General features: G+C 44.1%; 1 protein-coding gene and 2 long non-coding RNA genes across 3 annotated transcripts in view; 2 read left to right on the top strand and 1 right to left on the bottom strand.

The window, feature by feature from the left end:
* The window catches only part of LOC129386807 (uncharacterized), a 157,164-nt gene that overhangs the window by 125,795 nt on the left and 7,090 nt on the right, over positions 1-24,279 (top strand). The gene's annotated exons all lie outside the window — the stretch shown is intronic.
* On the top strand, positions 5,743-9,456 carry LOC129386832 (uncharacterized). The gene is made up of 2 exons (XR_008614113.2): positions 5,743-5,924; positions 9,330-9,456. It is a non-coding gene; the product is annotated as an uncharacterized lncRNA (long non-coding RNA).
* Positions 10,053-17,138, bottom strand: LOC140212888 (uncharacterized). Its single transcript, XR_011889863.1, has 3 exons — positions 16,868-17,138; positions 13,044-13,100; positions 10,053-10,650 (listed from the first exon to the last, which is right to left on the bottom strand). It is a non-coding gene; the product is annotated as an uncharacterized lncRNA (long non-coding RNA).

Genomic DNA, 24,279 nt, shown 5'->3' on the forward strand with positions numbered 1-24,279 from the left:
ACAGGGGTGAAAATTAGCGTCATGCAGTAAAGCATACTAAGAGTGGAAAGGGCACATAGGTTTACACTGTGCTCATTATTTTCAATTGTGACCTAATTTGCAAGTGCATCTGTGCTCGTGGTAAGCTTCATTGACAATTCTTTGTACATCACAAATTCATATTGCAGGGAAGCTTACTAAAGCACATTCACCATTATGGTACGTGTTATTCACCTTCAATGCAGGAGCACAATGTGGATTCTTGCCCCTGCTTTTGGCTGGACTGCACATGCTCATTGAGAATTGATTCATTGTTCATAAGTGCACTGGTACTTTACTCTAAACTGGAGGGCTCAAGTTAATATAGAAGCATAATTTTTATTAAAGGGACAAGATGTTGCCGAGATGGTTGCAGCACAGCTTTTTTTTTCTTCCAGGCACCTTTTTGAACCAGCACATAGTGTATATAAAAATTGGACACTGATTGGGAATATCACCTAAGTTCATGCCTATATATAGTAAAAAGATGTAGCACGACCAGACAAAATAAAAGAAGGGGGTGGGCTGTAGCTATACTAAGTGTTAAATGGTGCTTTATCCTTTCCATTGAGTTTTCTTTCTGTTTTTGTGCTTTTTATGGATCCTCCGCAGTAACCATGCGAGTGCTGAGCTTGAGCTTGTTGGTTTCAAGTCTCATGGTTGTTACTAACAGAACAGTGTGATAAACGAACAAGGGCTTGGAGGCATCGGTTCACCTTGCTTGCCTCATGGTGCTGCTTCATAAGCACCGTGAGCATCCAGGCCAACTAGGAAGGGAGGTTTGTTGCAATTGCTTCTGAACTTTATTGCCACCAAACCAACAGTGCTCTCAATGAGAGCTTTTGGACAGTAGAATGCTTGCACCCAGCAAATTCTTAAGAAGGAAGCATTCAGGATGTGCAAAATGGGCTTTTGAAGCTGGCAGCATTACTGAAGGGGCTTTGCCCATCTGCCTTCTTTATGGATACACAAAGATGATTTCCTCTTTAAGAGGGATTGTTTCAGAGGTTGTTACATGGCAACAGTGTTGGGTGTTTAGTAGCTTGTCTTTGCCCACTGTTAATAACCTGTTCCTTCTCCAGTGCCCCTGTGAAGTGCCTACTTTTTGTACACAATGTGCTCTCTATGCATGCATGCATTTTTTAGCTTGTAAGGACGTCTATTGACCGCTTGCCTCAAGCTGGTCCTTGCTGATGTCACCCAAGAAGGCATTGGGGAGTATGGCAATGTACACTTACAAAACACTGTTGATACCAGTGAAACCAAATTAATGGAGCTGCTGTTCTTTTTTTGTCCACTCCATCCTTGTTAGTTACAATGAGCAATGTCCGAACAGAAGGCATATGTAGTTGGTCGTGCATAGCCTGCGCACTAAGACTTGTTGGCATGTTATGACCTTAGCAGTGTTTATATGTAAAAACCTTCTGATGTGTTGATGACTCCCTTTTCTTTATCATACTTTGCCTGATGGAGCCAGCAAGTGGGTCAACCAGATGTTCAATAGGCGTCCCACTAGTTTTCCCAGAGTCTCCTTTACCAGGGTGCTGCTCATAGATATCTGTTTTCTTGACCTTGCACTGCACTTCAACCATGGCCACACCTGCTAAAAGCATGCGATCAAAAAAGTGCTATACATCATGTTGCTCCAAACTCGTGACATGTGCTACAAGGCCTTGAGGAACACCCTCATTTATTTACGCCCTCATCATACTGTACGAAGCTTCGCATGATAAGTGCGACAATTAACATCTGCTGGTTTTTCAGAGTTATTCCTGTCCAGCTTGCTGAAAGCTATCCTGAGTGTTTCAAAAGCAAATGACCGCTGCTGGACAAGAAGTGCTTAAAACAAGGGTCGCTATAACCACATATGTCACACGAAATGAAGGCCACTGAGTACACAGGCAGTTTACTTCATATCCGAGAAGCTTGGTTCTCCCTTTGCTAGTGAGTGAACTCAACTTGCCCCGAATACATGGCCTGTGACAAACTATGTGCCAGATACTGTGTCCCCTGCAAAGCTGAAGATGTGTACGAGATCCTGACACCCTGCAGCGGCTTCTACACTGGGCAAACAGGCTACTATAAAAACTACTGCCTTTACTAATATGCTAATAACATGAAAACAGGCAGAAATTTGGCTATTCATTGGACCCAACTGCAGGTACAAGCCACTCTTCCACCAGATGTGTGTTGTTCACAGAAACTAGAGCTATACAAATGCAGATAAAAACAATGATGTTTGAAAGTAGTAGAGTTGAACTACATTCTACACAAGCAGTGCTATCTGCAGCGCTGGTACCTTGTAGCCACAATTCATGGCTGCACCACCATGCAAAGGCACTATTCTTGAATTATTAACTTCTATTATATTTATGGTGGCCATATATTGCAATTACATATCCACATTGTGTGCAATATGGTTAAATGTCAATTATGATAGCCATTCTTAATCTGAAATGCAACAAGAGCAAATATAGGCAACAAATTGCAATTCAAAGACACAAAAGACAACCAGTGCACAGGATAAGTGATAGACTTCCTTTTATTGAAGAAGAAACGCGACATGTGTCATGCCACCACCAGTGGGTAGCAATCTTTCAAGCTTGGGTGACAGAGGCAAAACTTAGCAAAATGCTACAATCACGCTGTAAATCGGCCTTGGACAAAAAAAACCGACATCATATTGTACAGAATGAAAGGGCAAGACTCCATCTAAGAACAGTCTATGGTACTAAATACTTGAAATGGTGTAAAATATGTTGACATGCCCTACCCGTAAAGAAAAAGCAACACAGAAAGCACGCCTTAAAATGCAATGTGAAGAGTCTGAAACCAAGAAAAAACAACTCGAAAAAGGCTTCGCTAAGTCTTTCAACGATTAAAATTGTCAAACTGTATCATCACTTCTTAATGAACCTGCACAGCTGAAAAGGAAGGAAGGAAAGCCCAATAGCAGGGCTGCAGAAAATGTCACCGAATAAATATACTTTGCTTACCAACGATACCTGTGGTTTAGTTGTGGTCTGTGTATAAACCAATTGTGTATAAACTTTTCTTGTTTAGAATGGTTTAGCGGATAGGGAAAAAATGACCATAAGAACACCAGGTGTATGCATAGTCTACGCACAAAAAGCCACTGCTTTCTTACTTTATTTTCACTGTACTACTATTCATGAGTATTTAAGTGCCTTAATAGCACTGCTAACATCCTACTGCAAAACACAAAATTGGGCAAGTTGTGGCATAAAGAAAATTGCAATTTCACTCATAATGTGAAACAATGATGCAGTAGCTGGTGAAATATGTGCAGGAAGCTTACTTCATGCAGTGTTTGTTGAAGTGAACACTTGCCAATGCAAGTCGGTAATCTCCTTAAAAAAGTAAAATAAGAGTCGTACTTATTTGTGGCAGTTGTGCCTCAGTGTTGAAGTGGCCACTGAAGACTTAGCCACTGATCCACACCAAAACAACCCTTTAGCTTCTTACTGCTGAATTCGTTTTGGTTTTCTCAAATCTATATTTGGGCTACCCATTGCTAGGCCTCTCGCTTTGCTTGAGGGAAAACGACACCAACAGCTCCATCCAGTAAATCTGAGAAGCCAAGCACTAGAAGGAGATTAATGAAGCAGATGCACTCAATCAGTCATCACATGCAAGAAGAAAACTTAACATAGGACTGCCTTCACAAGTGGGAAGGTCATGTGTAAGAACTTGAAGGTGTGGATGCCAGCTCTATATACAGTACGCAGACATTGAGCAGGTGTTAGCCAATCAAGGCACCTGTTGGCTAGATCACGCTCTCCGGTATCAGTATTCACCACGATTGTACCTTCAGCAGAGTGGCTGAAATGTAGAATTGTGGACTGCCACTCTTTTGATCGTATGTTGGAATCCTCGCAGCACAATGAGAACTTTATTTGCAATATTCTAGCAAGAAATTCGGGAATTCCAGTGACAACACCAGTAGACATCGGAACAACCAGGGGAGTTAGCCCATAGCAGCTATTGCTATAAAAAAGAAGACTGGCATAAGCACAAGAATTGAGATGGGCATACTACATGCCTTTGTTCTGGTAGTGGTCCACTACTTTGGTGCTACAGTTAATGATATCCACTGTCACTGGACATAATAAGACTTCTTAAATTATACACTCACGCACCCGCCGCCTCTGAGGTCGCCTAAGTGGACATACTATGCTGGCTGATAGCGGCCCCCTCCCACTTTTAGTATGCTTCGCCGCACAACTAAGCTGTACTGCGGCGAAGAAGCCGTACATTTGTATTGAGTGAATAAACAAATGGTTTTTACAACAGTACAGAAATAAACGCGCACCATGCATCATTCTACCACACGAAAGAGCATCGCAACATACGGTAGCTGATTCACACAGGCCGTGTAGCCCACTTATCAGTCGTAAAGGGCATTATGGGTAATTCAGAATTTCAGACACACATATGTGTTTGTTTACGCTTGCACTCCTTGCGTAATAAGACTCCCAGAACTTCCACAACAGAACGTAATTTACAACACACAAACGCAAAGAACGCTATATGTCTCGTTTTCAACTCGGCCGTCATGCAAATGACATATAGCGCGGAAAAACGTGAACATGCTGTGTGTTAGCGTCGTAAACTTCATACTAGGCAAGGAGCTAGCACACTGCAATCCCGCGACAGCCACTAATGAGACCAAGACGGGAGCACATGTCTGTGAACGCGCAAACCCTAAGCCACTCAGCTCCTCCGCCACCCCCGCTGCACGGCTGCATCAATCGTTTCATGCACAGCACACCAAACACACATTCAGCGCTGAACAGTGGGCGGTCGACGCAGTTGCATTTACATGACTTGCAGCGAGCAGCACATCCCTCGATGTCCGTTAACCCCTTAACCGTTTTGGACGAGCTGTGCTCGTCCTTGCCAGGCCGTCCCCAAACCGTTTTGGACGAGTGTAGCTCGTCCGCGCTGAATACGTTCTTCCCTCCAGCGTTTCGGACGAGCGGCGCACGTTTGTGGCGTAGCTTGCATTTTTACTCGACAGATGGCAGCACTGACCGCTTAATTTCTTTTTCTTCAACCGCGTAAACTTTTTTTTTCGTAGGGCAACCTTGGTTTTAAAATGGCATCCAGTGGAGGCGACACGTGTATTGCTGGCCCGTCTTCTCGGAAACGGCGCTTTTCTTCGTCGTCATCTTCGTCAGACGATGGTGATTCAGACACTGATTTGTACATTGTTTCAGGGAGCGAGGATGACAGTGATGATGTTGTACTCAGCAGCTCTTCTGATGAAGAAGATGATTGCTCGGAAGCGAACTATGCGAGCGCGCGTCAGTGGATGAAGATCGACGTCACGAACATTCCTACACGACCTCCTCGGTTTCCTTTTCTGGCAGTTCCCGGTAAGACGTTCACTATAAGCTCGCCTGGTGACTTGCTTGAATATATTCAGCGTTTCCTCGATGATGAACTCATTTCAATGGTGGTCGAAGAAACTAACCGCAATGCTGCTGAGAAGGTGAAGGGCTGCGGTCCGTGTGAGCATAGCCGCGTCAAAAAATGGGTGCCGGTGACTGAGGAGGAGATGTGGGTGTTTCTTGGTCTCTTGCTGTTGCAAGGAATTGTGCAGAAGCCACGACAGGATTGGTATTGGTCCAGGAACAAGCTCTTATTCACACCTATTTTCGGAGAGGTGATGAGTGGCAACCGGTTTTGGTGCAAGAGCTGCAACAAGGCCGTGTCTGCTGTGCCCGGGGCACAGCAAACGAAAGGTGCCCGAAATGTCTACGTTCACCCATGACGTCACGTCCGCTATAACCCATGATGTCACATCCGTTCATTTCCATGGCGTCTGTCTCACGGGACCGGTTGCGCTGCGAAGCGGTCCGTATTCCGTGCCCACTTACAGCGTGAGTAATTCATCTTTCCAAGCTATATGCGTGGAATAAAAGCGTGGGGCTGTGAGTTGTTTGATGCGTTACCGTTAAGTATCTTGCGCGCATATTTTGCCTCCTGGCCGCGTCAAATTGCAGCCGGCATGTGGAATGGGCCGTGGCATCTTATAGAGCTGCTATGTGAGTGGTATTGCCTCCGTCACGATAGTCAGTGCGTGCGCAGAACCATTCAGTAGTCTGGTTCAGGGGAGGATGCGCGAAAGAACGAGGACGTAAGAAAACACTGACATGACGAGCTGTTCCGTCAGATCGTGTTACATCGCGCTTTTTTTCTAAGACCATCTCGCTCGAGCGAGAGGATCTTAGAACAGCATTACTACTGCTTTTTTACAGCTTTGCTGCGGCTCATTTAATCATCACCTGCATTCTTTTAATAATACAAATGGCATCGCCGCGCGGAAGAGCGTCTTTCGAAGTTTCCCAACAAGAGCCAATGCCGCCGTGCCTGCTGCGTACACGCTTACCTTTCCTAACGCCACGGCACCAGCTCTGCTACTGCGTTATACAGGGTCGCTATTATAAGAAAACTAAAAATAGCAAACGAAATTAATGCAGAAGATGTGGTCAAACGATGCCAAGCGTGATAAACGGACCTGCCTCGCTAGAGAAGTTGAAGAAATCAGCGTCCTGAAGTCAGCTTCGCCGCAGTAGACTAGTGTTCAGCGGTGAAGCATGTCAGAACTGAAGAGTGACCGCTCTCACCGACATATATAATATGTGTTCCTTAATGATGTACGCGTGCACCTGCCGTCTCCTGTTACATTACGCGCGCCGAGGCGCCTAAGTGTACTGGCCGGCCTTCAACGCTATTTCGGACGTGGCTGTGATGCTTTGAACCGTTGGTTTGTCGACCTCGTAAGCCAGTTAATGTTTACACGGCCATTTGTTTTCTGAACTGTTGATTTCTTCCATAATAGCTACGTTATTTCGTAGTTTCCTGTTCAACTGCTTTGGTCATATGCGAGTCAAGGTGTTCTCTTTAGCCGAGCGCAGTTTTCGAAAGCGAAACGACGGTTTTGCATCAGCATATAGTGCCGTCGCCCATTTACAACACAGTCAACCAATGTCATTTTGTATGTCACTGGGAAACCGCCGATAGCAGGGAACTCACTCGCATGCGGGGAACTGCATAACTAGCCATGATATCAGCATGCCTCTGAAGCTGCTTTGCATCAAAGGCCAGGCAGCCTTGCTATGATTCACCTCAAAACATTCTGTATGTCTAACCGCTCAACATATTTGTACTGCGGCGAAGCTAACCTTACGAAACCGAATTTTAAAACGCTTTTTAGACTCCTGCCTCTCTGCCAGCCACTACCATACGCTCGTCGGTACGTCACTTGGCAAAGGTCTTACCAGCTAATTCTCCCCCATTGGGAATGAAGGCAAGCTCCCCTGTCGAAACATTTGCACCAGCATCTTCGACCACTGTTACCACCGTAACATATTTGTGTGTTGCAGTGAAGCACGCTGATAATTGGAAGGGTTTACGCGAATTGGGTATGTAGGGTTTCAGTCAGCGACGAACCCTGCATGCATGACCGGAAGCCTGTCATGTGTTTTTTTTTTTTTTTCTTCACTGTTGTCTACAAACTAATAACGTGTTACTGATGTCTCTGTCGCTGTCTGCCAGGCCCGATTCCTGCACTGTATTATTCTCAAGCCATCAATAAAGTATTATTATTAACCGAATTTTCTAGTCTCAACAAAGCAGATTTTCGCGGCAGGATGACGTTTCGACAACTTTTGTTGGCTAAAGCCATACATAAATGCCAGGTTAGCTGTTGTCACTATTAGTACGCTGTACCGCAATACAGAAGATGCCTCGCTGCAGGACACGCCCGCCGTAGTTAGCCGAAACCCTAGTGACAGGTTCACCTTTGCCACTGTTAGTATGCTTCACTGCAAAGCACATTGTGTATTGTGTTGAAACATACTACAGCACATTTGTCAGTTTAGAATGCAAAGACCCTTGCCATTCGCTTTTGTGATATGACACTCAATAGAATAAAGACATATTCACTGCTAAGAACATCCACGTTAAAATGGAGACATGAACATTGATGGCAGCATGCGTGATGTTTCATCCTTTTGCTTTGTTGTGTACCTGTCATACTGTCATTATTAAATGTTTCTGTACTTTGTAAGGTGCAGACATACATAACATACATAGAAAGGAGTCGCTATGTAATTAGTAGACTTGTTATATTCAGAGACCAGTGTAATGGCTCTCCTGAAGAGAGGTTGGGGTTATGTATGTGTGAAGGTTTTTTTTAGAGGGGTAGTTTTCTGAGAAGAAATCTGATGCCGAAAAACAGACCTGTGGTAACCTGGGTGCGAGTATTTAACGGTGAAAAGGATGCAGAATACATTCATATTTTTTGCCTGAATCCAAGAACTAACTGAAATATATAAAACGTTTTAAATAGCATCCATGAGTAACCACAATCTGTGCAAGACACACTTCTCTTGCTCCAGTCCATGGAAGCCATCAGCTGCTTTGTTGGAGCCTCTAGTACATTCTCAGTGGCACAGTCATTTTTTTCTGCGTTTTGCTTAAGTGTGCCCTAGACATAATTGAGTGATTTGCATTTGCAACTGGTCAGCAGCCTCAGCTCGGGAGACCAGTGGTAGGGCATATTTAATAAAACTAGGCGACACATAGCATTACCATTCCGAGCAGAGACCTGCTTAAATGTGTGTCACCTTTAACACCTAGATTTTCTACCATGAATTCAGAAAGATCTATAGCATATTTAGATCCTTGATTTTAAATGCTGTATAAGTTATCTTCTTGTTCACTGCAGTTGCACTCAGCTTCTGTCTAAATGCGAGAGCACTTCTGCATAGCTCATCAGGGAACATTCTTATTTACATACCTTCCTTTTATTTATCTCGCCTACAATCGAAGATCAAATGTATATAGCACATGAATGTGCTGTGAATCAATCTAACTTGCACTGCCATGTTCAACAGTACAGTGCATGTAGCTGGTGTTAATTCAAGCTAAGCATTACTACAGCGTTTAACTGCAGTTATCATGGTGTGCGAACAGAGAAATGGAGACGTAAAGACAGTTGGGCAAGTTAAAACAACATCTTTTTTGTTTATGAAAAGGTGAAAAATACACCAAATGGGACAGAACACCTGCACTTTAATCTTTTCTCGCACAAGAACAGTGGGAGGATCAAGGTTTCTTCACTGTGCCATGGAAACTATATGTTTCCATGGCACAGTGCACTCATACTATATGCACTCAAAGGTAATTCTGATCTGTTGGATTTGTTCTTGGATGTGTTTTACCTGTTTCAAACTCATTTTGTTTTCACAGATGAAACATGGTTTGACTTTCTGGTACAGGATACTTGCACTCGGCATGGTGTGATGAAGCCCAGCGGTGTACGTCGAAGTGCAGATTTCCACAGTCAAGTAGCAGTTCTTCATCAACAAGAACATCTGTGCTGAAAATAAAGTGTTCCTGCCCACATTCTTGGTTGTCTAATTACTGATCAGCATCAATTACTATGATTCTTGTGCCTCGTTGTTTTCTATGGCAAAACCACTTCTATGGGAAATTGTCTGTGATGGTGAATGCTTGTGAGAGCACTCATGAACAGCATTAAACCCTTCCTACGGGTGACATGGTAAAATGTATATGTACAGTAAAACTGAGGTGCAAGGCAGAATAGCAAACACCTTGATGCAGCATTGGTAGAACTTATAAATTGGAAATTGTTGTATGGAACAACATTTTCTTCAGTAGTGACTACTTGCCCTCAATGGCTTAGAAGTACAGATCTTTCACATGGGTATACATTTCTACAAGCTCTTTATAGCCAGTCCCAACAGAGATGTTGAATTTAGTAAGAAACTCCAGGTGCTTAAAGTGCCTGCTTCTGGCTAGCAAAAAGCTGCTATTTTTCTTTGCTTTTACATTTGCTCTAAGGAAAGACCAACACCCTTGGGGCCCAATTTGGTAGCAAGTGTATACTCCTCACAAGATTCTCAGTAGCAAATAAAAAGTGCAGATGCTGAGGGACCTTTCTTTAATTGCTAAAAAAAATCTAACTAGGCGGTGGAAGGGGGCCACCTGAATAACAACTCATTATACAAATAGACAATTTTCTGTCGCTACAGCTTTAATAATGTTGTAATAAAATAGAATCATTGCAGTGATTTCATTTTCCTTCATTTCGGTTAATTGACTGTAGTAACAAGAAAGACAGTATAAAAAAGCTAGTCCTGTGCCTCTTTTATGTTCCTGCCTTTGAATTTGCTGGATGAACTAAGTAAAGGTTTCTTAAAATGTGTCAGTTAAATTTTGTGTGAAGAGAGACGTGTAAACTATGCAGACTCGATGCACCTATCGGAATATATATGAAGTGAAAAATATGTAACGAAGGCACTTTAGCGCTATATTACTTAATTCAATGCATATGACTGTGTTCGTTTTAATGTGCAGCATGCAATGTTTATGCACCCCAGCGTTCACACGATACATAGAAATGCAAGCAGCAGTTCATGCAGATCCACAATGTGAGACGTGGATGTGAGGGTGAAGGCAATGTTTGATGTTCATTCCGGGAGGACAGGTGTAAGGAGAAAGAAGTTTGAAGCATATGTAAAAATGCATTTAAGGCTTGTATGCTCCTTGTGTCGAAGTGGCACATATTCAGTGGCTCTGGAATGAGGGAGGATGTACATAAGAAAATTAAAGAAGCCAATGAAAATCATGTGCTATTCCATTAAGAAGTGTCTGCACTTTAGAGAAACCCATAAGTTGACATTAAATTTACTGGTTTTACGTACTAATTTATTGTTTGAAAATGAAGAGCATATGTGCACTGTATAACAACTCAGAAACTTCAAGGGGGGCAGGGGAATGCACACGCCCATTGTTATCATTGGACTTATGCTTGATAAGTAACTTGCACGTTGATCATATATAGCACATGGTTTGTGATCAAACAATTAAACATACATGCAGAGTTAAAACTACCAAAGAGAAGTGCAACACAAAATAAGTTTTTGTAAGTGTCTGCAATGTGATTTCCCTAAAATACTTTCTTAAATGTTATGTCATTGCCATTGTTATGAATGGTTCATGAATAGGTACTGTAGGTTAGGCACATACTCTGCTGTTGACATATGTGCCAACAGTGCCACGTGAACAAGATGAACAAACTTTTCAACCGGTGGCAGCTTGCAGAGTGACTGCCGACATATGATCTCGTTGCTTAGGCATTGATGTTAATAGGTGAATTCACACTTAAGTGTGCTGAGGTTACTGTACTTCAATGAAGAGATTACTCCTATCGTACAGGCACCAAAACCATTCTTGATTACAAGGCCATTTGCTCATAAAGGAAAAATATTGCTACAGAGAGTTGAAAATTTAGGCACAAGCAGTGGCGTAGCTAGGTCGTCTGGCACCCGGGGCCCATAGGTCTTCTGTCACCCCCCTCCCCGGGTGTAGCCGGCGGAAAGAGGGGTGTCTTCAGACGTATATGACACCCCCCCCCTCACTGGCCCCTTGCACCCGGGGCCCACGGCCCCCCGGCCCCCCCTGTTGCTACGCCACTGGGCACAAGTGAAAAAGAAATACCTGCTGAAATGGAACAACAGTAGGAAAGTTGTTTCACATCAAGCTATCGCACAGACAAGACAATAAGTGTAACAACCATGAAAATTGCCCAGTAAAGAATGTACATAAATGATTAGATGGAAGAATCCAAACAGACAAGATTAGTATACAACAACCAGTGACAAAGAAAATTTGTTTGGAAAGTACAGGGAGAATAAATTTTCAATATCAGAAAGGCATGGAAGTTGGCATTAGAAGCTTTGCCTCTGTCCTGCTATTCCACATGTGTGATGGTGGAGAAAGGGAACAAAAAGCAAAGAGTTCAGATGATGACAGGGTGAAATGTATGTGCACATGTAGTCTCCATGCATGTTTTATACACAGCACATCACAATTAACACACAGACATATGTCTCCTAAAGTAAAGCATAGTAAATGAATGGTTTAAAGGCTGTGAAAGCCTGTGTAGATTTGGGCCATTTGGTCGTGACCCATAACACGAGCTGAGCAAGACACACAGGAGAGCAAAAAGGCACAAGAAGGCAAAAGCCAGTGTTTCAGCCATTTAGCTCAATTGCCTGCTTTTGTATGTCACATTGTTCACAGGCAATGCTCTCATAGTGCATATAGTTGATGTAGGTCACAGACCAAGGTCAAAATAAAAATAAAATTTTAACAATTTCATTTTTATTTTGACCTTGGTCAGTGACCTGCTTCATTTTCTAACAGTGCTTTTACCTGACCAGACGGTATTCCGCCGAACTTTTGACTACATATAATCAGATGCATGTTTTGAAGTTTCTAGATATGATACCACAGCACTGTATATTATATTAAAGGAGTCCAAACATGGTGAGGCTAACTGAATAATAAATCGCCTTGTCTAAATCAAGACACCAAATTTTTAGGCAGTATAAGGCAAAACAAGCTTATCAATGACTGGAAACTTGTGCAGGCTTTTAATTAAAAACTCATTCGTATGCATAACAATTATAGTTTTCCTGAAGCAGACTCATTTGCAAGTGTCACCACATCAACCTTTCTCCCTCTAGACTGCAGCAACTGTTGTTTTTCCTTATATTGTAATCAAATGAAATGAATATTTTACAACATTGAATAGTGAATTCTCAAACTGAATAGCAAATTAAAGACTAATCAATTCCTATTAGAAATTTCAAATACTCAAGCACCCTACACCAGACTTGTACAAGTTGCAGGAAAAAGAGGTAACTGATTACAATTACAACTACTTCTTTCAAAAATGTGATTGATTACAGTCACCAAGTACTGCCCCACTATATTAATTGAATATTTAGTAAAACATTCGTCGATTACATTAACATTACTTTCCTCCCTAGTTTTACTAACATTACACAAATAAAGTAAATAAAGCGAGTTGGCCCGGCTCGTTCAGTGCATCCTCTGGAGCCCTTTACAAGTTGTTTATCTTCACTAATGATTGCTTTTAAAAACGTTATTTGGTTATTTACCCTCATTTTCTTGCAAAGGCATCTGCAGGGACACTGAAAACTTGCTTGATGTGTGTGCTGGAAAGAAAGGCTGTGTTGTAATGTACCAACACCTTGCACACAAGATTGTGGTTACTCAATGGCACTATCATCGGGTTTGGGTCCTCTATGAACCACAGTGCTTCACTGTTGTTGAGTCTAGATGGTGACCTCAGTAGGATCAGTGAAAAACTAAAGAAATGCCCATAGGTTACCTATTTCCCGGCATCAACGTCTGCAGTGGCCATCGCTATCAATTAAGTCACAGAAGTGCCGTTTATATTTGTCAGCCAACATCTGCTGGACTTTCTCCCGGCGCCCTTTGCTTGTTAGCCATTTAGGCTTAAACATACGAATAGACTGGACGATAGGCCATTCACAGGAGCAAATATCTTGGGAGCCTGGCCTCACATTTCATTAACCAAGAAAGCCATTCGAGAGCTAGCTTCTTCACTCCCTGAAGACAACAGACATGAGTGCCCGACTGTAGATATCCTGCACTTAACTTAGTGCAATGTGTGAAAGTGCGATGTAGACTGTTTTCTCTTTCTTCCTTTCACTCCCCCTTCACCTCCTCACGTGTAGGGTAGCAAATTGGACTCAGTCTGGTTAACCTCCCTGCCTTTCCTTCTTCCATTCTCTCCCTTCCTAGACTTAAACAACTAATTGTAATGGACCCCAGCAAACGCTCATGTTCCTTGAAAATGTGGGCAAGTGTGTAATGTAATTTAATGTGAAGCTGCATCTTATTCAGCCCTAAAAATACTGCTGCTGTATCACAATGTATCACAATCGCATATTTGGTATATATGAGTCACGAATATATCAGACGGAAACATGCGTGTTTAATGGCCAAAAGCTTCTGTCTATATCAGAAAAGTCATAGAATTCACTAAGCAAACAATAAGAATTGACAAGCAGCTCCTAAAGTGCTTTCAGGTGAGAGAAAAATATATATATATATATATATATATATATATATATATATATATTATCAGAGAAAAGCTGAGAACTTGGACTTCCACGAGAAGCTTAAAAATCGGAAAGCCTGCCATGTTAAGATGGTTGAGGCACAGCTGCAGGATGCTGATTATGGGAAGGAGGTGACCCTGATACATGTTTTCATCCTTTTGGACACTGCAGTTCCTGCTATATTTAAGTACCCGAAGTTGCGCCGCTCACCTGTTATAGCTTGTTTGTGAAAAAGACACCCGGCTATATCTAATTGGTTATTGAAAATTTTTTTAAATTACAGCGAGCATTACTGAGTAAACGAAGTAATTGGTAAGTTACAAAATTACAATAATAATAATTATTTAAAGGAAACTAAGCACACTTAATTTATTGCGTACAAGTCTGCCCTATACTATAGTGTATGTGCCACCTATTAGTAAACAGACTAGTGTTAATTTACTATATATATATATATATTTATATATATTGTGTCATGTTACTTCTTCATAAAGAAGTGCCGAAATGGCACACTGAAAGAAGAACACAGCAGTGCCTTGCCTTTTTTCTAATGTCCCATCTTTATACATTGTTTCTTCATGACAAATGCTTATCAACCAGCCCAACTTTACCCTTTGCTGCTACTAAATTACCTCACAAACTGTCATTTCATGCCGTTTATCTACACACGCAGATAGAGACATACATACATATGCATGTGTGCATACTCACACATCAAATTTTCTGATGAGAAGCATTCAAGCCTGTATTATTTACAAGCAAACTGACATTACATTTCATAGAACTCATTATTTTAGTAACTGCAAGTGGTCCTAGCAACATTTCAGTCAATTAGCTTAGTATCCCATATATGTAGCACTCACAGAAACATTAATTAAATATCCTCATTATTTGAACATATTTATGGATGTCCCCTTCAAAACCTGGCCTCTGAGGCTACAAACATATGAAGGCTGTAAGCGAAAATGCCTTTGGTTCACATACCCTGTTATCCTCCTCCCCAGGGCCTGCATATTGTGCATATAGCTTAATTGTATTATTAATTTGTGTAGTGCTATATGCTGACAATAAATAATATTCTCAACATGTGTTCTCATATGCCCACTTTGTATGAGTTTGTCACCTATGATAACATCGTTACTGAAACTTAGCACCCAACACTGTAGCTGTTATCACTCAGTATCAAATAGCTTACTACTTCAATCGTAACATCTGATTCAGCAAACAACAGAGGACAAACAATCTTTAAACAATTTCTTTGTCTAAAGGGAAGGAATTTATTTCTCATACCTATATTCTATGATTACTATAAAAACATAATTAATATAAAGCATAAATAAAGGACAATATAGCATTATATGAAACTTGAATTTATTACTTGTTGACATATCAAGCTTTCATATGGCACTTATATATTTAAGTTAGGCATCAGTTCTAAAGGGAAGTGCATCACTTTTCTGCACTCTTGGTTTTGCTTTCTATAGGATATCTTAATCTGTTAGAATATATGCCAGTGGCGTAGCTAGGGGGCTGTACAGCTGGCATGTGCCCCTTCCCCCGAAATTTTTTTTTGTCAATATGCAGCCTGCCCATCTCTCCTACCCCTCCCTCCCCCTCCTCGTCCCTGGACACCGAAGACGCACCCCCCACCCCCTACTGAAATTTATAGGTAGCAAAACAGCACCTGCCCTGCCCAGCACCATGCCCTCTTCCACGATCCTCTAGACAGGGAAGTCGGTCTTACATTCACCACATTTACTGTTAGCAAGCGATAAGTAACGATCGGGCGCAGAAGCTGCTATTTAAGGTCATATTTTCAGGAGTTGATTAAGTACCCCGCGCCCCTCACCCCGCCCCTTCATATGCCATGACTGCGATCAAGTGCATGCCCCTCGATCTCGAAAAAGTTTCTTGCTACACCAGTCACTTGCAAGCTTCGCGTGCCTCATAATTTTACATTCTATATGGTTTTGTGATCGTGAACAAGGCAAATTAAGCAACAGTGCAAGTAAACGTACGGCATTTTAAAATATTGCTGTGAGCTTAAATTAGATTAACTCATAGAAAATGCAGTTAAAGAGGAATAATTCTTCGTGCAGTTCCATTTTTAAGTCCACATGCTTCTTTTACTTTTCTGTAAGTTTAATCGATTCAGTCACTCCCAAATGTATTTCTTGCCATGAGCTGGCCAGCCGCCCGTGGTTCATGCATGGTTCAGGCCGGAATAAAAGGTCGAGAGCTTGAGTATCGAGCTTTCCTTTCTTTGTTTATTTAGCGGGGGGGGGGGGGGGGGGGTCGGTGTCAGAGTTATAAGGACAAGGCAAGGGGTCGAATATGATTCGAAGGTCTCCGGACATCTCTCGCCGCGTGCGGCACGGGCGATTTTTTTCCACCGCGCTTTCCCCCTTCCCCACAGCCACTGCAGCAACGCGGCAACCGCAGCCACGACCGAACTAGAAAAATTCAAATAATTTGGACTCCGGAGCACGAAGCCTCCCCCGGCAATGAGGCGCCACACGAGCTGGCTCGAGCTCTCTACCGGCCGGGGCCCATCGATGACCGAGGCGGCGGAGAGCGCATTCTAAAATATGAGGAGATCACGCAGCATTATAGATTGGATCGTAGACTGGTATCCCCGCCAGACCCGAAATTAAACAACAGACAAGCAGTCGCGTGGAGACGTCTGCAAACTAGTACGTATCCGCACCCGGGTGGCGAACCACGTACGTGTTCCCCGAGGCCAGGATCGAGCGATAGGTGTAATCTCTGTGGGGCGAGAGGGACCCTCGACCCTCATAATACGGGAATGCCCGTACTTTCCCGGAGTGACGCACCATATTAGTAGTAGAGGCACGTGGGAGACCCTGTTCCGCAGCTCAGACTCTGAGCTCCGGTTCTGGCTCGTCCAACTGGCTGAAGAGGCTGCATGCAGCTGAGGCGGCGGCACCCGCCCCCTGACCTGCGTGTCGGGGGGTGGATAGATCACCTTATCCGTTAGACAATAAAGTTTATTCGTTTATTCTACCTATCTATCTACGACCGGACTGAGTTTGGCCGCACAGAGCAATTGAGTGACTTCAAAGGCGTGGCCTAAGCAGGCGCGCATTTTTCGTCTGCTATACTCAGAAGCGCGAATCACTTGCCTTTCAAGGTTAGAAAAGGCTTGTTTTAAATTTGGCGCATTTAACTTCGCTTGGGTTTTAGTCAAGGCAGTTCGGCTCGAGTAATGTAGCTGCCGCCATGAACGTAGGCTCAAAAGGGCTGGATAAAGCAACTGGAACTTTAATGTAGCTACTTTACATCTGTACGTCAGAACCCTATATAATTGACTAGGTAAGTTGGTATTACATTCATGAGGCAAGCAGCGCGAAAAACAACGACAAAAACAAAAGGCGGATATATACTCAACGCTGCCTTTGTCTTCTTCGATCCCTCATCTCGTTTTTTGATTGCGCTGTTCAATTGCTTCAAGTATGTGCATTCTTATTGGCAAAATACATTGCCATACAAAACACCACACGGTCATCTACAAGGTGCACATTTGCGGCGCCAAATAGTACGCGCGCTGTCCTTTTGGTATAACGTTCGTTTACTCGATCATTCTTGGTTAGTCATTTGCTTTCCCGCTGTCCTCATGCATGCACATCGATATGATTCTGAAAGAGAGGGAGACAGAAGGAAGGGAACATGAACGAAGATTAACTAGAAAGGAAATTTCGGTTTGCTACCCTACGCTGGGGAGAGAGGGGAGTTAAATGAGTCTGACATAAACAATTGAAGAACTGCAGTGCTTTCGAATAAGTTATGAAGGCAAATTTACATTCGCTAGCATTGATACAAGGAATGCGTGTATGGAACCGTATGGCTAATCCACAAAACGAAATGGGCCGCATTCCTCGCCGGCGCTCGTGCCCCCAAAGATAAAAGGTAAAGCTAACTACACATTCAACCAATAGGCTTATATGTATACCGCAGCAAATGCACTGGTTAAAGGCTTAGTTTTCTGTAGACTTAGAAATGAAACAAGACTTAATTTAACAAATATAAAGGGCTAACGAAGACAATGGTACGTGAAGTGAACAGCGAATCTTCTATTTATAGAACACACACGGCACCGCCGCGTCCGTCGCCGTTTTCTTCTCAAACACGGCATATATGCTGGCGTTTAATCTTGTAAATGGTCCTCGCAAGCGCGTTCTAACCCAATAGCAGTTGAGTGCCGATGCCCTACGCACGAGAAACCTACCCTGAACGCCAACTTTCGGCTGTTCATTTACATTGAAAATAATCGTGGATTGTTCCTGCACATTATTATTTTACCTGTACGCACAAGTCATACGTAATACGTGCAGGACGATCGCGTTTGGTTCAGTGTCGCGCGTGCCAACAGGTGTTCGGTGCGTGTTTGAGCGCCACAATGAAGTTTGGGAACGTTGAGAGAGGCGTACCCGGTGACAATGTACCCTACTTGTTTGTATGGTCTATATATCTGCAAGTGGTAGCTAAACGAAAATAGCGCTCCTCGCAAACAGTATTAGCTTTCACTTAAATGACCCATTCCCATGGGCCCCGTGAAACCTACGTTTAATGTAGATATATATACTAAAATTAATCCTTACCGCCCGTTTCCCCACACTTTTCGAGCCGCCATGTGCCAGTGCAAGAAGTTCTGCATCTGTAGAGCGTACTATATGCCTGTTTCGTTTGTTTAATCGCATGGCCATGGATGTATTCACGAAGATCTTCACCGCTGCCACACAAAGAACAATTAAGCGGTCCCAGGTCAATGGGATATCAGGCCGCTGCCGTATGTCCTTTGTGGTCGACCGTCCATAGTTCGTGTTTCTTGGGCCAGAAAACGCTTTGAGTATGGAGAAGTGCAGACAGGCATTATATAGTGGACGCTCTTTAAGCAGAACCACTTTGAACAGAACGCACTGTTTGCATGCGCACTGCACTACCACCTTGTGCTTTGTAGAATTGATGAAGTGTTGAACGTACGTCCGTGCCGCACATGCTCAGCAGCTTAAATGGGACCCCTCTTTCAACCCACGCCTTGCAATGAATCTAGCCAAATTTCCTGAAGGAATATTTGAAAAGGGCCTTCGTATAATTAAAGAGCGACATTGATCAACCACTGCTGAGGCGTAATATAGCAGTTAATTATTGTTTCCTTCCTGTTTCGGCGCGGTGCACCATCTATACCATTCAAGGTTAGCGTGTCACCGAGGGGCGGTGACAGGACGCGCGCGGGCCGCATTCCCCATTCGTGGAAGCTGGCTTCACCTGTGCGCAAGCTTTAGTTCGGGGATCATGGTCAATAATAGAATGCAGTCATGTGAACAAACGCCCAGCGGTTGGTTGCGCGGTATTTGACGTCATATATAAACTGCGCCAAATTCGCATGTTCATGGTACCGCTTTGTATTGCAAATATTTTCTTGCCTGGTTTAAAAAGTGTTGTAGTGTCATTTTCCCTGCTCACAGATGCTGCGTTCAACCGGCCTTAATTAATTGTCTATAAGATCACGTGACAGTTAATACGGTGACGCGATTAATTCCGAAAGCACCCATTGTTTCAGAAGCGTGGAAGATCCGTTGAGTGCTGTCGACTGTGCAACTTTCTGCGAGCGACGGTGGATTCTACATTGTCTTAGGGTTCTATTTGTTTCGTTCCAATTGTGCATGTCATTTTTACTGTATTTTTAACATTAGCGTTAACTGTTTGCATTTATTTGTTGCTTTAATCCTTGCTTTTATTGGAGTGCTCGTGCGCGGCTGCCGAAAAGCCCCTCAACATGACCCGTGTCCTTGTTGCCGGAGACTCAATGTTGAAAGATCTTGCAGGATCTTTCACACTGGGTCCCTCGGTAGATGTCGAGGTGCGCTCATTCAGTGGTGTACGCATCGAGAAGTTGTTTCCCTTGATCACCGATAGCCTGGCAAACGCGCACGTGGTGGTTCTTCATGTAGGAACTAACAATGTCGGCGAAGAACCACTCACGCGGATTGCCAGGTTCCGGGCACTAATTGATCGCATCATTGATGTCAACCCATGCATCCGTGTGGTGGTGTCTGCAATTCTGCCGAGACAGACGAGTTTTCTCAAGTGCCGGTGGGCGCTAACTGCTCGGGAATTGGAGACATCCAACAGGGATGCTAGGGAGACGAATGTCATTTTGCAGGCACTGTGCCACAAGAATGGCTACAGGTACCTGGACAGCACTCGCGAGTTGTCGGGGATGCTGAAGGCCGACGGCGTGCACCCGACGCCACGTGGTAGCCAGGTGCGTGCCTTGCAATTAATTTTATTTATTTCTTTTATTTATTTACACATACTGCAGCCTCGGTGAGGCTATTGCAGGAGCGGGCAGTGAGGGAGTGAAGAGAAAAAAGAAAGCGAGAAAACAAAATACAAGCACAAGAAAAATATGAATGTGAAGTAAATGTAATGGTTTTCCAAAATTCTTGCAGTGGTAAAGAGCGGATGCTTCCAGGTAGTGAATTCCAGAGTTCAATGGCCAGTGGAAACAAGCTGTGCTTGAACATCTCTGTTCGGCAAAAGAAAGGGATGTGGTTAAGATTACGAGAACTCTTAGTGATAGAAGGTGTACGAAACTGTATAATGGGAAGAATGTTGGCTATAGTTGTGAAAAATGATGCGCACCGATTTATTTTGGACTGATTCTAATTTCTTAATATCGAATTTCTTATGAGGATTCCATATGATGCAGCCATAATCAAGAATAGGGTGGATAAGTAAGTGTTTTATATGTCAGCAGTTTGGTATCCCTTGGAGCTTTATGCAATGAATGATGGAGGTAAGCGAGACGTCTAAAAGCTTTGTTACATATGATATCAATGTGTTTCGACCATGACATGTCATGAGAGAAATGAAGACCAAGGTATTTAAATTCGGTTACTCTTTTTAAATCCTGACCATGGAAAGTGTACGTGAAAAGTGATGGAGATAGGTGTCTGGAAAAGGACATGGAAACAGTTTGAGAGAAATTAATGTTCATTTGCCATTCCTTGCACCACCTACAAAATTTTGCAAAGGAGTCATTAAGTAAATCATGATCCATTGGTGTGTTAATATTACGATAGAGGACGCAATTATCAGTGTAAAGACGAATATTAACAGACACATAATGCGGCAAGTCATTAATATACACGCGCGAATTACATCTGGCGGACGTCACTATCACGATCGTTTAGTCGTACTGTCCGGCCGCACCATGAGATATCTTGCATGTGCGCCATGGAATAATTATGGGTACTTGCTGGATACATTGCGAGGACATGTTGATTAAGGCAGATTGAACTAACTCAACCTTTCAAAACAAATTGTGTTAAAAATTATGCAATATATATATATATATATATATATATATGTACACTTAATTGAGCTGCTGACAAGCGATAGCCCTGGATTATAATTTGAGCTCATCAGAAAGTGCATTTCTGACATGTGGAAACAGACAGAGCACCTTAGAGCACAGCTATTTATGTGTGGGTTACAGAAGTTTCAAATGGCAACTGTCGTAAGACGTCCTTGGTAGTATATGCAACATTTGGATGTCTTGTTCCCAGAGCAGTGCATGGATACCAAGACATGATTTCGGTGTCCTATGGATGAAATAAACCCTACACTGGGTAATTTAGCACGAAAGTGTTTATTTTCTCCATGTACACCACATGAATATCCAAAGCATTTTTCAAATACTAGAGCGCTGTGTGTGTTTCTGCCTGTTTCAGTTGCTGGGGCGCCTGCTGCGTCACACCATCAGGAGTGTCATTGAGGACATCGGCAAGCGCCATGGTGAGGTGGTGTGGCAGCACCAGGTCCAGGAGGAGCATGAAGAGCTGCGCTGCCAGCATGGTGACCAGTCTGATGCGTTGTTACAGCACTGGGGAAGTGACAACAACTTTCCTGTTCTTTGTTGTCACTCAGGAACTAATGTAGCTCCCACAGGTTGCAGTGCCAAAAAGACATGGGCAGCAGTAGTGCGCACGTCTTCTTCTGCCACTGTGCAGCACTGCACTGCTGTTGCAGTGACGCCCACAGTCACAGAAGCAGACCCGGTGCGTGCGTACCCCGCACTGTCGGCGACTGCTGGTGCAAGCACCAGGGACTTGACTGGTGCTGTTGCTGCACAGCCAGCAGGAAGGTGCCCTGTGCGTGCTCCTGCACTTGTTGGTGGTGTGTGGGTGTACCACAAGGCATGCAAGACCGTGCCAGCTACTGTGCCACCGCCCTCTGCAGCTGCTAAGCAGAGCCCAGCTTCTGGCCGTGGGACACTTGGTGCTTGCTGCACGACACCCAAAGTGAGCCCCCAGCCAGAAGCTGAAGTGCTAAGCGAGGGCAGTGCCACAGCAGCAAACAGCTCTTCTGGACCTTGTGGTAAAGGCCAAGGAGAGGTAAAGAAAGTAGACCAGAGCACAGCTGCATCAATGAAAGCTCATGTAGCAATGAACAGCATGAAGGAGTGGCCTGCATGTGCTCCTGCACTTGTTGGTGGTGTGTGGTTGCACCACAAGGTGCGCAAGACCGTGCCAGCTACTGTGCCACCGCCCTCTGCAGCTGCTAAGCAGAGCCCAGCTTCTGGCCGTGGGACACTTCATGCTTGCTGCACGACACCGAAAGTGAGCCCCCAGCCAGAAGCTGAAGTGCTAAGTGAGGGCAGCGCCACAGCAGCAAACAGCTCTTCTGGACCTTGTGGTAAAGGCCAAGGAGAGGTAAAGAAAGTAGACCAGAGCACAGCTGCATCAATGAAAGCTCATGTAGCAATGAACAGCATGAAGGAGTGGCCTGCATGTGCTCCTGCACTTGTTGGTGGTGTGTGGTTGCACCACAAGGTGCGCAAGACCGTGCCAGCTACTGTGCCACCGCCCTCTGCAGCTGCTAAGCAGAGCCCAGCTTCTGGCCGTGGGACACTTCATGCTTGCTGCACGACACCGAAAGTGAGCCCCCAGCCAGAAGCTGAAGTGCTAAGTGAGGGCAGCGCCACAGCAGCAAACAGCTCTTCTGGACCTTGTGGTAAAGGCCAAGGAGAGGTAAAGAAAGTAGACCAGAGCACAGCTGCATCAATGAAAGCTCATGTAGCAATGAACAGCATGAAGGAGTGGCCTGCATGTGCTCCTGCACTTGTTGGTGGTGTGTGGTTGCACCACAAGGTGCGCAAGACCGTGCCAGCTACTGTGCCACCGCCCTCTGCAGCTGCTAAGCAGAGCCCAGCTTCTGGCCGTGGGACACTTCATGCTTGCTGCACGACACCGAAAGTGAGCCCCCAGCCAGAAGCTGAAGTGCTAAGTGAGGGCAGCGCCACAGCAGCAAACAGCTCTTCTGGACCTTGTGGTAAAGGCCAAGGAGAGGTAAAGAAAGTAGACCAGAGCACAGCTGCATCAATGAAAGCTCATGTAGCAATGAACAGCATGAAGGAGTGGCCTGCATGTGCTCCTGCACTTGTTGGTGGTGTGTGGTTGCACCACAAGGTGCGCAAGACCGTGCCAGCTACTGTGCCACCGCCCTCTGCAGCTGCTAAGCAGAGCCCAGCTTCTGGCCGTGGGACACTTCATGCTTGCTGCAGAACACCCAAAGTGAGCCCCCAGCCAGAAGCTGAAGTGCTAAGCGAGGGCAGCGCCACAGCAGCAAACAGCTCTTCTGGACCTTGTGGTAAAGGCCAAGGAGAGGTAAAGAAAAGTGCTGGCCTTGAGCAGAGCCAAGCAACAGTGAGCATAGAGGGTAGCACCACAGTGTGTGGCAGCAAGAAGGCAAAACGCCGACGTAATAAGCATATTAAGCTTGCAAAATTACAGCAGGGCCATGTTCACACAGGTGGAGGAAATCTGTCTATAGGTAGCAAGTTTGCAACATATAAGGAGTTCAGGGCAAGCTATGAGGAATGGAAGAAGGAAGGGTGCCATCCTATGCGTATTTCAAAATCGGATAAAAATCCATTTTGCACCGACAAAGATATAAATGAAGCAGAATTTCCGTACATTCGAGTTGCATTTGTCTGTTGCCATGCAGGGCATGCAACTCCGAGAGGACAGAATATTCGGCCCAATCAGCGCTTCAATGGGACAGGATGTAAGGTTGAACTAAGACTTGTGCTGCGGTCTATGCCACAGCCATACTATGAAGTGCTGAACATATCAGAGGTGCACAACCACAAAACAGGCCCTGAAATTTATGTATGGTATGCTATGAATCGTGCACTAACTGCTTCAGAAAAAGACCAACT

This window comes from Dermacentor andersoni, chromosome 8 (genome assembly GCF_023375885.2).
Source record: "Dermacentor andersoni chromosome 8, qqDerAnde1_hic_scaffold, whole genome shotgun sequence".
NCBI classification, from domain to species: Eukaryota; Metazoa; Arthropoda; class Arachnida; order Ixodida; family Ixodidae; genus Dermacentor; species Dermacentor andersoni.